At 45.2% G+C, this 22,583-nt stretch overlaps 1 protein-coding gene across 2 annotated transcripts in view; it reads left to right on the plus strand.

The window, feature by feature from the left end:
- LOC138581094 (calcium-binding protein 5-like) overlaps positions 1-22,583 on the plus strand; it is a 478,774-nt gene that overhangs the window by 187,799 nt on the left and 268,392 nt on the right. The window lies entirely within an intron of this gene.

Consider the following 22,583-nt stretch of genomic DNA (forward strand, 5'->3'; position numbering starts at 1 on the left):
TTGCTTCCTGTTTCGGTAGACTACTTCATTGTGATGTGGGACCACCAATTCCACATGGGTACAGTCGATGGCCCCAATGCAACTTGGGATGCCTGCCAGTGAATAGAAGCTAACTTTGGTGTTTGCGATCTCCTGGGCAGTCCGTGGCATGAATATGTGTTCAGGTGCATGCTTCAGGAGGGCATCGAGTACCTGGTTCAGGGTGCGTGAGAATACTGGTTGTGAGATGCCATGCATCTGCCCCACTGTATGCTGGTAGGTGCCTGTGGCCAGGAAGTGGAGCAAAGTCACCACCTTGAGTAAAGGGGGGATGGCAGTTCAGATGTCTATGAGGCTGACAATGTCATCATGTATCATGTCCACAATGCTGGTGATGGTATCCCGGTCCAGACGGTACAGGGTGTGTATCTGCTCAGGGGTTAGGTTAAATGGACTGGCTCTGATCCTGGGGATTGGTGGCAGCCTCTGTGGTATGACTAGGTGCCCTGGTGGTGCTTGCTGCGCCTGTCTTGCCCTCCTCCTCCTCCTCCTGCGTCTCCTCTGTGCTGCCTGTTGTTGTTGGTGCTGCACTGCAATCATGTCCTCCAGCCCATGTAATGCTTCTAGTATTGGAACCATCTTGGTGTGTGAAGGGGTGTGGTGTGCTCCTTTTGTGCTCCCACAGTGTCCATTGCCTCCACCTGTGCTGATTGTGTCCACCTGTGGCAGGTGGGAACACTGCTCAGTTCTATTAACGGGTGGTTCGCGATGCCGGTATTAGCGCCATGGCGGTAAGGGGTTTTGGGGGCTTTACCATGCCGCTATTAGCATGTCAGCTTGGCTTGTGATGGTGTCCTATTAGCGGCATGGCGTTATTTACGGGATGAAGGGTCGCGCGCACGCGGACTAGCCGCTATTAGTGGCACCGTACTTAGCGGTGCTGCTAACAGCGTGGAGCCGGGTCGTAATTGGCATGGAGATTTAACAATACCGGTATTCCCTTACCGGTACCGTTAAATCCCTACCGCACAACGTGTAATGAGGCCCTTTGTCTTTCTCTGAGGAACCATTGGCAGAGGCTATTAAAGCGCTATCCTGTTTTGAGAATGTGGATGTAATTAAGCCATCAGCGTCCAATGTGAACAGTGACTCTCTATTAAAGTTGAAGAAAAAACTGTTCCGCACTCAGATGCACAGCCACTTGTTGAGCGAATATTTGAGGGGGAACATTATACCACAAGGTTTGCAAGTGCATAATCAGCCTTGCTTCATCATTGCTGACAAGGAATATTAATCATCCATTTCATGTATCTCAACGTAAAATAGCAGGGATTGGACATTACTGTCCATTAACAAAGCTCAGAAGGCGAGTCAGAAAATAGAGGAGGAACTGCAATTGGCTGAACAATCCTTTTTGTCAGAAAATACCATCCAAAATACAAAGATAAAGATTGGAAGTGATTCGGAAACAGGTAATGGAATTGATCAGAATAACTGCCAAAAAAATTCAAACATTGAAAAGGGACTTATTGAATTTCAGCAAGGAGGTGACTTACCCATATTTGAGTTCCGAATATGCAGGTCCTAGTTATTGGAACAATCAAGAACAAAGCAGGTGGCAACATTATGGGCAGGCATACAGAAAAACTGTCATTTTTCTGATATGCGTCATGTTCTGATTTAGAAGGCAAGGGCCAATACTATCGTGGCCAGGGCCAATATGGAATCAATAGAAATGCTTTTTTAGGAAGAGGGGGCGCCGGCCAGAGAAGACATCCGAGAGGCGAATTTCCTCCTCCAACACATCTACTGCCACAAGAGCAGGTTCCTCTACCTCCGCCGCCCCGTGGTTTTTCGAAAACCCACAGGAGGAAATACCACAGTTAAATGGCACATTGGCAGTATTCAACCTTTCCTCAAAGTCACTTTCTGATTCCGATTTGACTTTGTTGAGCAAAGGATTACCTTTTGTTCCTATGTATGATCCTTCCAAGATGCTATTGAAGATTGGACTTAGATAGTTTTTTGGAAATGTGGACTCTCAGAATGTTGATATAGAAGGGTCCATTCCGTTTAGACCCAAGTCTACATTTACTCCCACTTCACAGTTAGCTTCTAATGAAACCCGGATTTTTGTGAAGGCGATTATAAAGCTTTTCATAAAATCTTTGCAGACCCCCCTTCCAGAGGTTCTCATATGTATAATTTAAACAATCAGAAGAGGTAAAGAATTCATTCATTGCGCAATGATGACTCCATCATCATCAAAAGTACACATAAGGGGGGTTGGGATTGTGGTATGGGATGCCAAAGCATATGATACTGAATGCTTGAGATTGGCGGGCAATGAAATACATCATTGTTTGCTCAGGGGTGATCCCAGTAAGATGATTGCACAAGAGCTGCTTGATATCATTCAGAGAGCCTTTGACATGGGCTTTCTGAGTCAAAAAGAATATATGTGCTTGAATCCCATGGCAACTTGTACCCTCCCCCTCCCCCATTTGACATTCTGCCTTGGATCCATAAGGACACAGTCAGGCCAATAGGTAGGCCGATTGTGTCCTGGTGTGCTTCAGTGCTGAAGCCAAGTAGTACATTTATTGACCATTTTTTTTAAACCACTGGCATCTACCACTAGAACATTCTTTGAGACAGTGGAAGGAATGGAGTTCAATTTGGCTTGGGATGTCTTGGTAACCCTTGATGTGGAAGCCTTGTATTCCAGTATCCCACAAGCTGAGGCATTACCCATCATGAAGACTTTTGTGGATGCACGAGAGAGACCACACACTATATCCAGTGAATTTTTGGTAGATTTGTTACAACTTTTCCTTACTAAAAATGTCTTTTGCTTTAAAGAGAACTTTTATATGCAAATAAAGGGAACAGCAACGTGCACCGCTTTTGCGCCTATTTTGCGAATTCATAGATGCCAAAATTCAAGCAGTGGTTTATTTTTTCGCATTTGAATCCTTTTCTCCCAGCCATAAGATTATTCAAGCGTTATATAGATGACATCCTGATGGTTTGGGGCACCAGACTGGGTGATCTGAATGCATTTTTGTCATGGATCAATGGGTGCAATTAACTTTTGTGATTGACACTCTATAGCCACTCTTGTAAAATTGTATTCCTGGTTCTCAATGTTAAAGAATAGAATGGTCATTTGGTGGCAGATCTGTTTCAAAAGGAAATGGACAGGAACATGATATTGCACTATAAATCTTTTCACCCGCAAGTACTGAGGAATAACATTCCGTATGGACCATACTTGAGAGCGAGACACAATTGTTTCAATATAGAGGATTACCATATACATTCAAAAATTCTCAGACAGAGATTGAGCAAAAGAGGTCACCCTATAGGCTATTAAGGGAATCTGCCAAACAAGCACACTTTCTCTAAAAAGATCAAATGTATTGGACCCGAAAAATAAAAACCAGTCAGAGTGGCTGGTATGCGCAACAACATTTAGCATGCCTAGCAATGCCATCAGGAAGGAATTTGATCCTTAAAAATTGGAACCTGTTACAACTTGAGGATTCAAGTTTACAGCCTCCATTATTTGCCTTTAAGAAAGGAAAAAATCAGAATCAGATGTTGAACTCAGCTGACATTTTTGTAGCATTGCATTGGGAATCGAGTTGCCATATTTGGTGGTTAGAGTCAGTCAGAGGTCACAATTGTACTCGCATTTCTGTGAAGACTACTTCTGACATGTTGAGCTCATTATGGTCGTTACTGCATGTGAGGTTGCCCTGCCATGAGTTTCTGCATTATGGTGGAAGTCTACTAGCACGTTTGTAAGATGTGCAATTGTGCGCTGGCCTATTCCCAAAGGGACCTAATGTGCTCCTTTCATTTTTTGCTTTTGCAGCCGACACTTATCAGGATTGAATTCCTGTTTTTGATGTTTAAGAAAATGTGCCCAAAGCAAGAACACTCTTAGTAGAAATCAGACCCCTCAAAGTATTGGATAACATGTGTGCATGTTTAAAGACACAAATTAACTCAAGGATTCCAAGGTACCGGGCATGTTTCCAGGAGCACGTTTTGAAAGATGGGCCTGCTCATAGATAGATTTACATTGAGAAGTTGGGCATATGTTTATGTCTTCCAGGTGATATATAACACCCAGATACTTGCATGTGTTCAGTGATTTAATTCCTCATGAGTATATACTGCAAGGTTTTTTTGCAGAGGTATGTTTATGGTTGTTGTTATCTCCTTTACTCCTCCCTTGTATTTGCTCTGAGATATGGAGTCTGTTGTGGGTGATATTCATAAATTGCTTTTTAGTTTTTGTTTGTCGTGTAGGTTCGAATCATCATCAGTCTGGTCCTGAAGAAGACTGCCAAAATTAATGATTGATTTGTTTAGAAAGTTGAAACGAGCATTGGAAGGCGTACACAAATAATTATATAATTATAATATATTCTGATGACGTCCGCTAGTTGACCATACATTTAATCAACACATGTGGATAAATACAGTGACCACATGTTTGATCATTATATGTGGGTTGAAATAGTGATCCACATATGGCCTCCATTGAGGTTTTATGATTATGAGTATTTTTAGACTTGTGAACATTGTAGCACAGCACTAGCACTTTCATGGGAGATATTAGCAGTATGATGGAAGTTGAATGAGTGATAGTGATGTTATTTGTCAGAATGATAATGTGAATGAAAATGATTTAACATCAGCACAGATACACTTTTGATTATATTGTAAAACATTATGTTGCGTCAGGGTTTGGTATTGCTAACAAAATAAATAAAAAAATGTTTTTGTAATAAATAATATGAATTGATTGATTGCCCTTGCAGACTCTGTAATCTTTGAACGGATGCACTGGTGGAATAAGAGCATGATTGGTGGCTTATCCATTTTTTTCTTTTGGGAGTGGGTTATGTCCATCAGTCCTCATCTGACACCAGTTTGTTATTTTTTGTACAAGTTGAGTTCCCCAGGTGTCAGTGAGTTATGGGGTTCTACCATCCCTTGTTTCAATAATCACTTCCCGTGATGTCACTTGGGGTGGGGCCAAATGGCATCACTTCTGGTGATTTCACCAGAGGTCACAGGTTGTGTGATGTCACTTCTGTTTCCCCTTACATTTTGATGAAATTAAATGCCTGCGTCATCAAAATGGCCTATACATTGGCAGCACTTCCCCTTCCTGTGAACGTAGAGGAGAGATCAACCAAGGGCACGGTGCCTTCCTGGGCGAGCAATGATGGAACTACAAAGCAGGAAGTATGCAGAGCAGCTACATGAGTGGATCTAAATAGATATATCCAGGGTCGGACTGGGACAAGAAATAGGCCCGGACGTATGAAAAAATGTGGCCCACCCCTCGCCTCAAAATAGTGGCCCTCAAACCATAATCTGTGAATCGCATCAATTCATGACTTTACAGAAAATGCTATGCCAAAAACTCACACCTGGATAAATTGCCCTTTGCAATAGGGTGGCCAACTTTTCAAAATGGCTTTGCTGGACACTTGATTTGTAGCGCGCAAGATTTTATAAAGTGCCTGGGCAGGTGGCCAACTGTTGTCTTGTGGTAGTTAACCTCATTCGTCCTCTAGTTTGGAGGGAAGAACAACTGCCTTCACAAAACACTTTGGACTTGTCCCAGGGCACAATATTTCACATCAGAGTAATCACTGGTTTTAATATGGTGTTAATATGCTACCGATGGATACGCTTACCATACGTGTGTAGATCTTGTGGACTACTGATGTTGAGTCTGGGTGTGGGGAAAGGGTGGAGGGGGTGGCAGATACGGGTTGGGTGTAGATCCCCCTAACATCAACTCAATTTCTTTGGGAAAAAACTTCTGCCTCAGCCCGCCTGCTTCCCAACCACCTAAGATTATAAAGAGACCTAAAACCTGCCACTGCTCCTCGGTCTATTTAAATAAGGACATTGGAAATCTACAAGTGACTCCTCCCTTCCTGAGGAGATCTTCTGCATTTAGTTTCCTGCACCCCTTTCCCTTTTCCCTTTCGTGCTCTGAAGCGGGAAATGATGGCGTGATAAACAAAAAGCCTGCTATGTTCCTCTCTTCCACTGTGGATCTAATGACCTCGGTAATGGAATCACAGATCCCCATGGCAAACATGGCAACTGCTTTTCGAAGCTGTTCCTCTTTGCGGATGGCCATCACAGACCACCTCTTTACTGTTGAATCCCTTGCCACCCTGATGCCAGGTTCATGTCCCGTGCATGGTGGCTTGAGATCATGGCATCTTTTGTTGGAAAAGAACCACCACACCTTTTAAGACCAGATGCATGGAGTCTAGCACGTGCTGTAATATTGTGTCACATTGAGGTGAAATGTCATCTATTGGCCCAAACTGGCAGCCAATTGGCATGCATTTATTAACTTCCTGTTTCCTTTAAGCCTAAGCAAACCAATCTGAAATGCCTTTAAAATGTACCAGATGGTTTCTTGTCATACACTAATGACATTGGGCCTCATTCCGAGTATGGCGGTAAGGGATATCGGCCACCGGTAACGAGACCGGTGGCGGTAATCCCTTACCGCCATACTCCGAGTTCCCTCTGCGCCCTCGCCCTTAACGCCTGCTTTGAGCAGGTGTTAAAGTCGAGGGCGCAAAGGGGCCTCCAAGCCAATAACGGTGACCGTAATGAACGTTAATAGCGCCATTGGTTAGCGCCGTACTCGGAATGAGGCCCATTCTCTTCTCGTCCTCAATTATTTTTTTTTTTTATTGCACTAAACTGGGAACCAACTTTACTAATGTGTTTCACACAGTGACTGACGACCTACACCATCTGTCATCAAATCCCCTTAAGTAACACATACACCCGGGCCTCTCCTGCAGATTTAAAACCGGGAATCAATGGAGAACATTAAATCATTGGGTTTAACCTCACCCATATGGGGAGGAGGATCCCTCTGTCTGATGAGACACTAATTCCATCTGACCATAAAATACTGTCCCGGCTTTGCCATAAATCATCGCAACATCCCTCTGCAGACAGGCGGGATCTCTCCGGAACTCATTCAGGGCCATGATGTCATTCAAATCATGAATTATCGTGTGGTCACCGGTACCGTCCCCAGGGAGACTGGTGTCTGACTTTTAAGCCTCCTTGGAAGCTATGCCACCGACTTTGGCTGCAAACCTAACCATGTTAGGAAAAATGTGTGCCTCTGAAAATATTCTAAGCAAAATGTTTTGCTGAAAGCACTGCAGAATTCTAGAAACTCTGACGGGAAGATGTGAAATAGTGGGCAAGCCCTGGTTCTATTCCTGGCGTCTGCACTACTCTAGCACTAAACAATGTGTGATTCTGAGCATATCGATATACCTCAAATTATAAATATGTATACTGGAAAAAGAGGACCTGCATAGTTGGTCATCCAGTGCTGTCCCTGCTGCATGCATCCCCCCACCCTTCGCAACACACACAAGCATTACACCTTTTCTAAAATCACAATTCCAAAGTGGTTTAGCCATAAAAAAAATGCCTAAAGTGCTTGAGGGTGGCAGGGACAGGCACTCAGGCGTCCTGTCCAAGGAAGGGACTTAGGCAAGGAATCTATATTGCAAACATCCCCATTTTTGTTCCCCGCAAGCTGCATTACACCGCCATCATCTCCCTACCCATCCATGCATAACCCAGTATCATCCTACTTCACACACAGCCTAGTGAAAAGGGCGATGCGTACATCTCTCAAGGAAGCAAGGAAACCTTTGGAAATTATGCTTATATTGGCCTGCCTGAAACGGAGTCACACAGCAGCGACACTAATGCAAGACGGTGACATCATTCAACACTTAGGCATTTATCATAAGAAAAATCTGTTCTTTTCATGGCACTCTCACTGAGGTGCTTTAAATAGAACACTTTTATAAACAATCATTATTAGCCAACTGCAATTAGTGTGCATTCGGCGACCTCAGAAGGATGAAAGGCTTAGTGGACTGTGGCAGGATTGGAACCGGCAGAGCACACCCATCTCCGCAGCGAGCACTGAAACCTGCTGTGCTGTCTTACCAGCGATTTATCGAGCCGGCTGTTGGTAATGCCTTGATTCTGAGGGTTAGATTTCATGACAATATAATGCCTATTATTACAGCGCTTAGGAGCAGGAAGGGTGTGTCATGGCGGACTTCTGATAAACATGATAATATTAATGTTGTATTTTGCATTTGAAAAGCAGTGTAGGGCACAGAGGACAGGAGAGGTGGAAAGTTCACAATCATCGAAATGGTTACACACCCCAGTCATCCCCTGTCAGCGTACCTTCGCTCCCCTAGCACAGAGTCAGTGCCTTCATGTTCCCTTCCAATCTATGCAAAGCTTCGCCAGCCCCGCATGCGCACATTTAGGGACTTCACTGTTGACACCCTGATTGGAGAGTGCCACGTTCACGCAACTCTTCATGTAGACCCTACTCCCTGAACTCTGGCATAGCTGCCAAGTTGCCCACATACATGCCTGACTCCTCGAGCCAGTCCTGTTTCTGTTCCCCACTGCATGCTGGGACTTGTAGGCTAATCCTTACAGTGGGGAAAAAACAAACTACAAGTTCCAGCATGCAATTTGAAATACAGATTAGGACTAGGCAGGGGTGTATCTAGACTAACATTTCGTCAGGGGAGCTGGGGTTAACCGTTCAAACATTGGGAGGGGCGCTAACATCACAGACAGTGGGGGGGGACACTTCCTTGTGTGGGGGAAGCTAACTTCTTTACATATTCAAAAGAGACTATTCTAGTGCACTTGCAACGTTACAAGCAATTAACTCTCCCCTTCATATCTGAAACCACACACACCTAATAACTGCTGTGAGAATGAGCGGTCTCCTGAACCCCCTAATCTTCCGATCCCTCCACTGACATACAAGTACTAACTCCCCTCCCCACACCCCACCAATCCCGATTTCAATTGTCTACAAATGTATGTATAAGAACGCAAGTACTAACAGTGAAACGTGTTACATTAGTAATTGCCGGGCTTGTGTTAATTGTGCAGCCGAGGGCACTATTTATTTTCTGTGCCCTGTCCTGTCCTGCTATGACTCTGTGGGTCAGCCAGGCCACACCAACATAAGCCATAAGAAATAGTCGGTCACATTTCGGAAATCCTCATGACGATTCCCTCTGATTACGAACACGTAATGGAGGACTACTCTGTGCGCACCAGCGTTACTTATTAACACTGCATGATTGGAGCATTGGAAATCACACCAGCCAGTAAAAAAAAAAATAATAAATATGTAACTTACCACCGGCGACTGCGGGCCCAGGCGTGGGTGTTATGACCGGCTCTTGGTCATAGGGTTCACTCCAAGGGACGCTCAGGATACACAGGCCAGGTACGCATAGTGGTTACTTTATTAGGGTTTTTCTGTTACAAGGATCAGATGTCATCATAGTTATTAGGAGATAAAGAGGAAAGGGACAGGAACAGGGACAGGAGCCCACTGGCTCCCACCACCCAGGCTCACATAATCTAACTGCCTGGGTTAGAACCCATTCAACTCTAAACATTCTGACCTCACACTCCACACTCACAGCCTACATTCTGATGATGACATCAATCCTGGCTCAGCACACATGCAAGTATAAGAGCCAACCCTAACACCTCCTTTCCTACAACAAACAGACACACCTCAAACTCACATGGAGGAAGCAACCCTAACACCTCCTCCTCTTGCATAAAGACCACAACACTCTTTCAAAAAACAGAACACTCCTCTCTCTCGCTCATGTTCCACTAACAACCTGGGGATTGAACCAACAGGCTTAACTAACATTTTACAACAGTCCCAGCCGCCACAACTAACGGTCCTAACCAATCAGAACATCACAAATCACCTTCTGTTCCCCCCTGCCACAAAGGAACCTCGAACTGCCACTTTTGAGCACTAACCGCCCACCTCGGCAAACAAACCAAAATACTACCAAAACTAACCAAACACAAAGCTCTTTCCGTTCCTCTCTGCCACAATGGAACCTCGAACTGCCACTTCCGAGCACTAACTCCCAAAACCGGGAAAAACCAGGTACTGTCGTAACTGCGCAAGATACTTACTAACAACCCAACAATCTACCCGGGTCACCAAGAAACCACAGTCACAACTCATACCTCTGTCAAACCCAATCCAAAATTCAAACAACACAGACACACTAAATCACCAATCGCTCACCTCATCACACCAATAAAGAAAGGCAACCAGCTGTCACTAAACAACCACCACCAGCCTATCGCTACAAATATTGGCCAGACAAATGAGCCCTTCAAAACATTTCAAAACACCCCAAAGTGAACACAGCCACAGATGACACGTTGCCAGGCTTCTGAAATTGATCAAGAAGAACTCAAGAACAATCCCAGAAACCACAAAAAATTTCAAGAAAAGAAGAAACAAGATGCAAGATCATATGCATTTAAAAAATTAAAAAAATCCAAAGAAATCCCTGGACCCTAACAACTCTGTAGGATCACCAAAACAACATCAAATCTTCACACAGCTTTAGGCACTAGTCCCCTGCTAGATGCCTCTCGGCTCCGCAGAGCCACAACCCAAAACAACATTAAAGCTTCACAAAGCTTCACGTGAACTCCTCAGAGTCACAAAACATCACAACATACACAGCTTCGCAAAGCTTGAGGTACTAGTCTCCTACTAGATACCGCTGGACCCCTCAGAGTCACTAACCAATTTCATCAAAGCTCTAACAAGCTTCTATACTAGCCTACCACTAGTAACATCACTGACCCTGCAGGGCCTTAAAACACCAAACACCTCCAACTCCACAGAGTCCCTTGACCAACCCTGGTCATGTACATCAATTAAAACACATTCCAAAAACCCCAAAAGATTCCAAAACTAAGAACTGGTCATGCACCAACACTAAAACATTCACATACTACTCCAAAACACAGATCAGACACAAGATGCTCAAAAATACAGACAACCCCACATAGAATGTTAACTGCCAAGGAGCGCTGCAGTCACTCTAGCAGTCATCATGGGTTGCACATTCATACACGCACAAACAAAGCATCACACCTACAATGCCTCAAAAATGGTTACTCTAAGCATGTCAATAGGTGATACATTAATACAATGTACATTGCCGGTCAAATTATCTAAAGGTCCACATTGCCTTAAATCAGGCAACTCTAAATGCTGAAATTCCTCAAATATGTTATACTACGCATAATAGGATCAACACCCTTTGATTGTCCACCTCAATCAACCTCATATGTGCCACTCACACACAACCCCTGTCACAACACAAATGTGGAAACCGACTTTAAATGAGACCTAAACGTCCATGTTGCCAACTGGGGCCAACTCTAACACCATCCTGCAATGCCTCAAAATGGTTACGTCTAAAAGAAAATGCATCTCCTATTCTCAGTGCAACATCATTCTCACTAATACTTCTCATGTTAATTCACTACTAATGCACAACAGCACTCTTCAGTCACAACTTGTCACATAGTTGCTCCATCCATTATGACATTTTACATTTAAATGAAACTCCAAAATGTATCTCCTATTCTCAGTGCAACATCATTCCCACTAATACTTCTCATGTTAATTCACTACTAATGCTCAACAGTACTCTTCAGTCACAACTTGTCACATTGTTGCTCAATCCATTATGACATTTTACTTTTTAAATGAAACTCCAAAATTTCTTCTGCAAGTGTAAACTAATCATCCACAAAAACTACTATCATACCCAAACCCAAACAGTAACCGTTTTCTCATTGCGTGGTCCCCACTTCAGACCAAATCAGCATAGCGTCTATACTTATTAAAACCTTTAGCCATCCAGGTGCATAAAAAGGCACAATTACGCTTACTTGGCATGGAAATTATACTTCCCCTTTTTAAATAATGCTGACATAGTCACTCAGGAAATGGTGGCACACTTGGGCAGCCTCATGCAACCCTGCCAATGTCTCCTCATGTACCAGGGGGCCTGCTCCTGGCAGACTCCAACAGGCCATCCTTGCCCCAGGGTTTATGGGTCAGGATGCTTCTGACACCCCTGGGTGGCCGCCTCCAACAGCCCTGGGGGCTGACTAAGGCGGTACTGGGTGGCTGACTCAAGCATCCCTGGGTGCTTTCCATTTCTCCAGACTCTTGGACAGCCTCTAATGACTCCTGGCCTCAAACAGGGCACTCTCCCTTCTTCCCAGGGGTCTCCTCTGACAGGCTGTCCCTTCCAGCCTTGAGTGCTTTCCATTTCTCCAGACTCTTGGACAGCCTCTAATGACTCCTGGCCTCAAACAGGGCACTCTCCCTTCTTCCCAGGGGTCTCCTCTGACAGGCTGTCCCTTCCAGCCCTGGTGGACTGGCTCAAACAGCCCTGGGTGGTGGGCGCAAAAAGTCTATGGGGGGGCAGTGGGCTCTCGCTCTCTCCTTGCATTCACTTGTCCTCTTGCCTGCACCCCCCCCCCGCAGCAGAGTCTCTTCTCCTCTCTCACATGACATCACACAGGTACCTGTATCTCCTTTTGCTTCACATGGTGTCCACTCCAAGGTCCTCCTTCACCATACCTTGGACCATCCTCTTCGCCAATTGTTATGACCGGCTCTTGGTCATAGGGTTCACTCCAAGGGACAGTCAGGATACACAGCCCAGGTACGCATAGTGGTTACTTTATTAGGGTTCTTCTGTTACAAGGATCAAATGTCATCATAGTTATTAAAGATAAAGAGGAAAGGGACAGGAGCAGAAACAGGGACAGGAGCCCACAGGCTCACATAATCTAACTGCTTGGGTTAGAACCCATTCAACTCTAAACATTCTACCCTCACACTCCACACTCACAGCCTACATTCTGATGATGACATCAATCCTGGCTCAGCACAGAGTGGGCCCGCGTGTTACTTCTCTTTAATGAATGCACATGCTGTGCGCCGTGCAAGCCAGCCAGCAAAACATTGAAACCTGGGACCGGCACACCGGCCCACACACAGCAAACTGGCCCCCAGGGGCTCGGAACGTATTGCCCACGGGCTGATTGGCCGATGGGCCAGTCCAGCCCTGGATACATCAAGCACAGCAGATTAATGGTAAACTGTCAGGTTGCTGGCTCGTTTGGCACAGGTGTTTGCATTCTGTGATGCAGTGAATCAGAAAGCAGAACTCTCAGCAAAGCAGTGGCGAGGTATGCAGCACCATATTTCTTGATCCGTGTGATTTGTGATGGGCCCCTTTCATCATTACAGTTGGTGCACCTCAGAGGTAAGGAGTGGGACAAAGAAGAGGGACGTTGAAGTGAATGATAGGATTACCTTTGCAGTAATCGTCATTACGCCTAGTCCTACTCTTCCATTTTACAGTACTGATTTTCTTCCTCCCCTCAGGTTGTATGGATGGGCGCATGATCCTATTAGGAAAACAAATGTACTGCTCCATTGTTGGATACTGTGGTGGCTGTCCCTTTAAGGGCGTACACACGCAGCAGAGTGAAGCAACTCCACCGCGTGGGCTTTAAGTAAAGGGGGCATTCCACAGCTGAGTGCTTATTACATGGGGGGCTCACGGGTGCCTGAGAGAGGCCAAGCCACTCTCAACAGTCACGTGGAAACCAACGCGGACCCAGGTGTAGGCGGTGAGGAAGCGGCTACTTTTTTTGCCGATTTTCATGCTGTGGAGCCGGCGGTGACCACACGGTTTCGGCCACCATCTTGCGCACGTAGTGGAGAGGGTTGCAGCTCCTCTCAGGAGTGCTTGTGCACCCCCACGCACAATTTTTGGATTCTCTGCCTAGGGGACAGCACTGTGCTCTGTATTCTTCATTTTCAAAGTGTTTTAACATTTCTGAGACATTGAGTGTGAGGTGAGGAGGTGGGGGAGGCCTACCATCTTTTGTTCTTTACCCCCTGGGCCCACCTCACTCAGTTTTTCGAGACATTATCTATGGACTAGGAGTTCCTTCATTGTTATTCCTGGCTGTTTGGACATTGGTGGAGGGGAGCTACTGTGTTTAGTGCCCTAGGGGGTTAGAGTGCCAAGTGGCTCTACGCCCACATTTTTGGACATTTGGAGAAGATGCCTGGCAGTGTGGTGGTGGAAGAAGATGATCAGAAGTAGCTACAAGGGGTGTGTCTGGCCAAAATCATCACACTGAACATCTGAATGCAGTTGTGCCTGGAGTAGCACGTCAGTGAGTTGCGGCCCAAGTACTATATTGGGGTGCCTGTGCACTCGCTACCATGGATGGCTGGGCAGCTGCAGCTCCCGGTGCCGCCCAAATACCAGTGCCGGCTGTGCCAGTCACTGCATATGTGCTGAGACAACAGGGGGCACTCAGACCACTGCCCAAGTTTGATATCTCGTGGGCCCCATTCTGCCTGGGACCGAGATGGAGACTGTGGATTGATAGGCTCGACATGTATTTCCGGGTCACTGGGGTGTCGGATGAAGACTGCAAGGTGGCTACACTCCTCTACACAGCAGGACCGGCGGTGCATGAGGTCTTTCAGTCCTGAGACCTGTAAATGCGAAGTATGCTGCAGCTAAAGATGCATTGCAAGAGCATTTCATGCCACTTGCCAACGCAAATTATAAGTGTTTTGTGATGTGCAGCACCAGGCAAAAGGCCGATGAGTCCCGGGACACTTTCTACCTGCGGCTGCGCCGTATGTCCAAGTTGTGCGCCTGGGATAATCCTGATACATTGATTAGGAACCAGCTCATGCAGGAATGTTCATCTGGCAAACTGTGCATGCAGGTGCTGCTAGAGCCGGGACTCACCCTGCCTCGCATATTGGAACTGGGACGTTGCCAAGAGGTGTCAGAGGTACATGCATCAAGGATGGATGCGACTGTGTGCCCAGGGAAAGTGGGCGATGTGTGTGCTGTGGGCTGCGGTCAAGGTGGCAAAGGAATCAGAAGTCCAAGCGGAGGCCAGTGGGACAGGGGTGCAAGTGCCCTTGATTCATGTACAAAGTGTGGATATGACCTCCCACACCCTGCTGAAAGCCTGCACAGGGGAAGGCTTAGGGACGTTGCAGGGCACTTGAACACTATGCCCGCATGTGCTGAGCTCCAGTGCCTGTAGTGATACCAAGGGGGCCAGTGTGGGCAGGGTTCTTTAGGCCAGAGCGCCCGCCAAATGTCTCCCAGATAGATCAGGGGGAGGACGGTGCCCCTCACGAGGAGGATGATGAAGAGGAAGAAGGGAACTGTAACGCTCACCTGACTCCCACGGAGGCGCTGGTCTAGTCTGGGTTGCTGCGGCCTCTTCGAGCGTGATGCGCAGAACTCGGAACACCGACTGAACAGGACCCTTAAATCTTGCTTGTCTGGCCCGTAGGAATATCCTTCTGCAGATGAGAAAGGGGATTAACAGTCTGCAGAATAGTGTGCTTGCTCCCCTCTTCCCCTCTTCGTTCTTCTCTAACTTCCTCCGAAATCCCCGGTTGAAGCTCACCTTATGGTTTGAAAGGATGAACTCTCCATCCTGCTTCTGGTGCAGGGGCGCGTGTTTGTCCAGTTACTTCACTGGTTTTCAGAATGGCGCTGGCAAAATCCACTTGACTTTTCCGAGCGGAATGCCGTAAGTATGAAGATTACAAAAGTTCAAGTGTTGAGCCTCCTTATCTGTTGCCTTGCTAACCTGTGATCTGTCCTTTATTTCAGGTGCAGAATGATATATTATAGTCCCTTTCAGGTCTCAGGGAGGCCTGAATCTTGCAGCATGGTCTGCATCAGGTAAGTGCACAAAACACCTTCCTTTATGAGCCTGGCGCCTATGGCGCAGGGACTGATGTCCAACATGAGCCTGGCGCCAAAGGCGCCAGGACATAGTCCAAAGAGCCCCTATAAGGGGCCGCTGGGCTTTTACCCGGGGGCATGATGCATGCTCCCGGGGGTGCTGTGCCTGGCCTGGTGCTCCGGGGGTAGGCATCATGACAAGAACATATTTTTCATATCGAGCGTCTGTGCACTGTGGACCACTAACAGGAGACAGCAACGGTGTCTGGTGAGAGTGAATCAATCAATGGTGCCGGTGTTTGTGGACACAGGGGCATCTGTTAATATGATGATGAGGGTGCACTATGACGCCATGGTGGTGCTGCCCAAATTACAGAAGCCGAGGGTGCTCATTTTTACCTTTGGCAGCAAAAAACCGATCCCGCTGGTTGGGGCGTTTGTAGCCAACATAGACCATGGAGGGTCGAACATCAAGGCCCGGTTCTACGTAACAACCGTCAGCAACAACACCCTCCATGGCAGTGGGGACCCCTTGAGCAAGCTGCATTTGAGGACATGAAGGGGGGGCTGATGGCAGAGGATGCAATGGTCTTCTTTGATCCGGCCTTGTCCTCAGAAATTGTGGTGGATGCCAGCCTGTTTGGTCTGGGGGCAGTCCTTACCCAGACGGACGTGAACAGTGAGGTTCGGCCGATCGCATATGTGAGCAAGGCACTATCAGAAACGGAACAGCGATATTCCCAAATTGAGAGAGAGGCTCTGGCGGTCTTGTGAGGATGTCGCCATTTTGAACTATATGTGCTGGGACGCATGGTGACCGTGGTAACAGACCACAACCCCTGCTGCTGATCATGGCCGATTCGTCGTCCAAGCCTCCAGCCCGCATCGAGAGGTGGATGCTGACTCTGCTTGAATATGGTGTCTCTTTGGTGTACTGGCCCGGCAGCAACAACGTGGCCGACTACTTGTCCAGACCCCCCAGGTGCAAGCCAGATGGACACGGAAACATCAGTGCCGATGAGGCCGATGAACTTCTGTGGCTGGTGGTGAGGAGGCAACTCCAAACTCGGTGCCCATCCATGAACCGGCTACATTCTTTCGTCCGTCCGAGTTGACGGTAAGCTTTCGTGCCCGCACTGCTCTCTCCTTACGAAAACATTTCATTCTTCAGCACTCTAACGGGCTCAGTAATTAACTTTCTTCCTTTTCTAACTTATGCATCCTTTTACAAACTCATGCACTCTATGTATTCTTGAATATTATGCATGATTTTGATGAGCTTTTTAATGCACATGCTCTTTAATTGGCTATGGCTTTGATGAGCCCAGTTATCAAAGATTTTTCAACTTGGTATTAAACATGGGTTCTCTCGGTTCTGCTTCCTCTCTTTGTTTTCCTTTTTTGCGTAGATCAGTTATTTATTACTGGATCAGCATCCCTTAATTGGACATCCATTTGCCAACAACTTGTGGCAGTCCATCTCCCTTCGTTCCGAAGTTGGAATTTTGATACTGGCCTTGATTTATTCATGATAGATGCCATGACGTGAGAATCAATTATACCTTCATATTCAGGTATACCTTTTTCTTTCACATTTTTCTGCCTCTAATGCTTCCTATGATAGATCTTCCAGTCTTCAAACATTTATTTGAGCTATTTTCTTACATTATTTGACTTTTAGTGATGACTCTCCTCAGTCCATGCTGCATCACGCTCCACCCTGAAGTTGAGCTTTGCGTCTAGAATTTCTGCCTTTGATGAATTCCACCCACATTCATTTTGGGTAAGGTTCCCCTCTTAGGTAGATTCCAATTAGTAGTCTGATTAAATTAACAATTGTTTGGCCTGGGTAGTTAGGGCCTTAATACTTGATAAACCCAGGTCATGTGTTTGAGAAACATACAGCAAGTCATAGTGTTATCTCCGTGTTTTATTTATTATTTTATGTACATATTCATTATGTGATGATTGCTTTGTCTGCTTCCCCGTAGGGATTACCATCAGTTACTCAGCCCCGAGGAAGGCGGTTCTCTAAAGAGGCCCCACAGGTGGCCCGCCGAAACGTAACAGTGGTCTCATTTAGTTGAAACTCATTCTTTTGTTTTCATTATTGTTTGAGACCATGACTTCTGCACCAGAATAATGTGAAATGTTTACGTAGGCAGACCTGTATTATTGTATTTATATTATTTCTGCACAATTGGCAGACCTGCACTACCTAGAAATTGTACTTGGTTGTCCTTATGCACTTGTTTCAGGCATATTCAAGCATTTGTTCTATGCATCTGTTGTACATACTTCTATTATATATTTGCCAAAAACATAGGAGTTTGTGTATTTGTTATATGTATTCACTTTTGTGTAATAATAAAATTGTAATATATTTTTTCAACAAGTTGTGTTTGATGTGATTCTGCATTGCTCTGTGTTTCTCTTGGACAGCCCGGGTAGTTTCAAGTTAGGATATCCATTTGTTGGATACTGAGGTAACCACAATTAGTAGCTTTCTTTGCGTTTACTTTTCACAGCTTGTGCATTTTTGTGAACTTAGATTTTAGACCCCTTCACTAGCTGTACCACATTTGGGGTAATCCCCTTTTCATGTTCATCCACGAACTGGAGCAGGCCGTGGAAATGCTGGCTCAGAAAACCCAAGAGGCAAGATCAGCATTGGAACAGGTCTGGAGGGTCAAGGACGAACTGGCGTTTGTGGTGTCGGGATTGTTACTCCGGGGAGACCGCATAGTAATACCACGGTGCAAGGTCCTCCAAGTCATCGAGTTGGCACACCAGGGAGACCGGGGCATTGCCAAAACCAAGGCCCACCTGCGACAGAAGGTATGGTTCCCAGACCTTGAGAGGTGGGTTGAGGAGTTTGTCGCTGCCTGTGTGTGGTGCCAGGCGGCAACCCCGGCGCAGAAGGAGCCTCTGATCGAGACCATGCCCAGAGGAATGAGGCCCTGGGAAAACGTCCATGCCAACTTCGGATCCACAGGCATTGACACTAATTTCCTGGTGGTCGTTGATGAATGGTTCCGATATCCGGATGTTGAGTTTATCGACTCTGTATCATTTGACAAGCTGGCTGTGGCACTGGAGAAGATCTTTGCTGTCCACTGTCTGCCTCAGACCTTGTGTTCTGACAACGGACCACTGTACAACATCGCAAGATCACCCTTGTTCGGCCTCGGGCGAATGGCGAAGCGGAAAGATTCTTGAGGACGTTAAATAAGGTGTTTTCACATCACCCACGCCCAAGGCCATTGCTTGCAGAGATCTGTAGCAGTTTTTAAGGGCGTACAGTGTCACCCTGCATGCGTCCATGGGAGTGGACCCGGCAGACACTGGTGTAACGGGGCCCCCCAGCATATGTCCTGAGAGGGGGCCCCACTTGGAGAAAAAAAAGGGAAAAAACAGTTTTTCCTTTTTTTAAAAATGTTTTTTTTATTCACTCTGCATTCATAAAGACATTTAAAAAAAATGTAAACTTTATTTATACATTTAGAACTTTATAGAAGCAATAGAACATAATACAATATCTCAAATGCACAAGGTGATACTTATTCACCCATAATTTCCTAAATAAATCTTTAAGAAGTAACAGAGGGGAACTGAATACAGGGAGTAAGGTGACAGAAGGTAAAGGAAAGAAATAAAATGAAAAAACAAAAACAAAGCAAAATAAGAAACCTAGAACACAATCAAATATTTTAAGCGTAGAGATCATTAAATGCACCCCACATCCTCTAATATTTACCAAGCTGATCTTTTGCTTTAAAGGATATTTTCTCCCTCTTGGACAAAAGGGACAAACTCTGCAGCCAGTCATCAATGTTAGGAGAGGTATCACTTTTCCAAAATTTCAAAATCTGCTTCTTGGCTAGCAAAAGAGCTCTATATATCCAAAACAGTTTACTTGTAGTTAAACCAATATTTGAAGGCAGTACACCTAACACAGCAACAAGTGGATCTCTGGATATAGAGAGATCCAGAACCAACTCCATCCTCTGGAAAACACCATCCCAGAATAATTGTATTTTACCACATAACCACAACATGTGGAGTGTAGTGCCCACCTCCCTATTACAGTTCCAACAACAGTCCACATTACTCAATTTACTCATTGTCATCTTCCATGGGGACCTATATAAATAATGAGTCATTCTTTGTTGTGTATATCTCAAATCTAAATCCACTTTGTATTTATCTGGACCTGCACATATGTGGCTCCAATCAATATCCAACAATGTGCAACCTAAATATGAATCCCAATTCCCTCTACCACACTGCGATGGTAACTTAGATGCAGAGGGTGCAATCAATTCATACAGAGTAGATGCAGACAAGGGCACAGTCCTTGGGAGAACAAAAGTTGTAGGCGAGGCATGCATTGTAGCATTAAACGGCGAGAAAAGTACAACAAAAAGGTCCTGCAGAACATTATATTGACAAATTTCAGACACTTTCAGCTTACACTTAAAGCGCTGAACTCAAAATCAACCATATTCTGACCATCATAAACCTGTCCAATCTTCCATATACCAGCTCTCTGCCACGAGACCCATGACAAGACACGGTTATTCTGTTTCACAGCCTGGTTTCTCCATAAACTAGAATCTGCACACAATAAGTATTTCTCCTCACGAATCTCATTACTTTTACGCCATTCCTTCACAAAGTGCTTTACAAAAGGCGGAGTGGTACCAACAGACAGTCTCTTATCCATGAACAAAAGAACATCCGGTGGGATGGGAGAAACGGATTCCTCCTCTATTTTAATCCAACTTGCACAAGTACTGCGATCAGACATCAACCAATGATGCAACGCGTGCAGCGTAAATGCAGAGTGATACCGCTTTATGTCGGGAAAACCAAAGCCACCTAGCTTCACTGACTTATAAAGAACATCTTTCGGAGCTCTCGCTCTACTTCCTTCCCCCCACACAAACATATCCAAGGATTTATTGATGCTACCTAATACATTTTTTGAAAGCGGCAGAGGGAGCATGCTAAAAACATATAAACATTTCGGAAGAAGGGACATCTTAACTACGTTAACCTTCCCCCATAAGGTTAGTTTTAACTTCTCTAATCTACAGCAAAGACTGTCTACCTCTGCAACTTTCAAATGGATATTGTATGCAAGCAAGGACTCCACATCCCTATTTATATGAATTCCCAAATATTTAAGACCCGACCAAGCCCACATTTCCCGATCCACCCCGAACAAACCCCTATGACACGATGCTGAAATCGGATAACTCAAAGTCTTTGCTACATTAACTTTATAATTAGAGAATTTGCCAAATTCATGCAGAGTTGCTAAAAGCTCCGGATATGAACGCTCTGGGTTCGAGATTAGGACTAAGAGGTCATCTGCATACAAAAGTACTTTGGACACATATTCCCCAAACGGAATACCCATTACATTAGGATGATGCCTAAGCATAATGGCAAGAGGTTCAATGAAAAAGTCAAACAATAGCGGAGATAGAGGACAACCTTGCCTAGTTCCATTTAAAATAAGAAAGCACTCTGACCGACTGCCATTAACAATTAAGGCAGCTTTTGCATCTCCATATAAGGCTCCAAAAAGTCTACGAAAAACAGGCCCACAATTGATCTTAAGCAAAACCTGACGCAGAAAAACCCAACTCACTCTGTCAAATGCTTTCTCAGCATCTATACTTATTGCTGCATATGCATCCGCAGAATTTCTCTTTAGACAGATTACATCAAGCAACTCTCGCAAATTATCACAACTATTCCTACCACTCACAAAACCAGTTTGATTTTTGTGAACTAACTTTGGAAGCAGGCCATTTAATCTTCTGGCAAATATTTTTGCCAGAATCTTCACGTCCGCATTTAAAAGCGAGATGGGTCGATAATTTCTACAATGTGAAGGATTCTTACCTTGTTTAGGAATAACTGTTATTAATGCGGTCTTCATTGAATCAGTAACCTCCCCATTATGCAAAATGTCTGTAAAAAGTTTTACAAGAAAACGGGACAGAATCTGACTAAAGGTCTTGTAGAGCTCTATTGGAAATCCATCCAGGCCAGGGCATTTACCTCTGCCCAATGTTTCAATTGAGCTTTCAATTTCCTCTACCGTTATTGTTGCATCTAGGCCTAATCTCTCCTGCTCATGTAGGCCCGGCATTTCTAATCCTCCAAGAAAAGTATTAATTTCCACCTCAGAAATTGTCTCATTACCTCTGTATAAAGAGGCGTAATAATGTCTGAATTCTTCACAAATTTCTGCATTCTTCCTCTTCACCATCCCCTTTTCATCCACAATAAAGAGCACTTGTCTATTGTTTTCTTTCTGTTGTATACAACTTGCTAATAATGCCCCTTTTCGTTCACCCCTTTCTCAAAAAGCCTGCCTCGAGTAAAACAAATGCATTTCTGCCTTCTGATGAAGCTCACAATCTAAGGCTCGCTTCGCATGGGCCAAGGCCAACATATTTTCCGCACTCGGATGGTCACAGTATCGCACTTCACATGCCTTATACACATCCTCCAGACCAACCATAACCTTCTCTCGCTGACGTTTTCGATACGACGCAAAACCTATTATTTTACCCCGCAATGTTGCCTTCAGCGCATCCCAAACCATCAATAAACTGCCCACTGAGTGCAAGTTTTCCTCCAGAAACAGTGATATTTCTGTTTCTATGTATCTGACAAATTCAGTGTCCAAAAGTAACTGCACATTCAAACGCCACTGCCACTTGAACGGTGAACCACAAGCAGCTGCGTCCAATGCCAACATAATTGGAGCATGATCAGAAATGATCATATCACCAATTGAAGCAGTACAAATGTCTCCATAAATAGTTCTACTAACAAGGA

Source organism: Ambystoma mexicanum, chromosome 3p (genome assembly GCF_040938575.1).
Source record: "Ambystoma mexicanum isolate Mex_15411 chromosome 3p, UKY_AmexF1_1, whole genome shotgun sequence".
NCBI classification, from domain to species: domain Eukaryota; kingdom Metazoa; phylum Chordata; class Amphibia; order Caudata; family Ambystomatidae; genus Ambystoma; species Ambystoma mexicanum.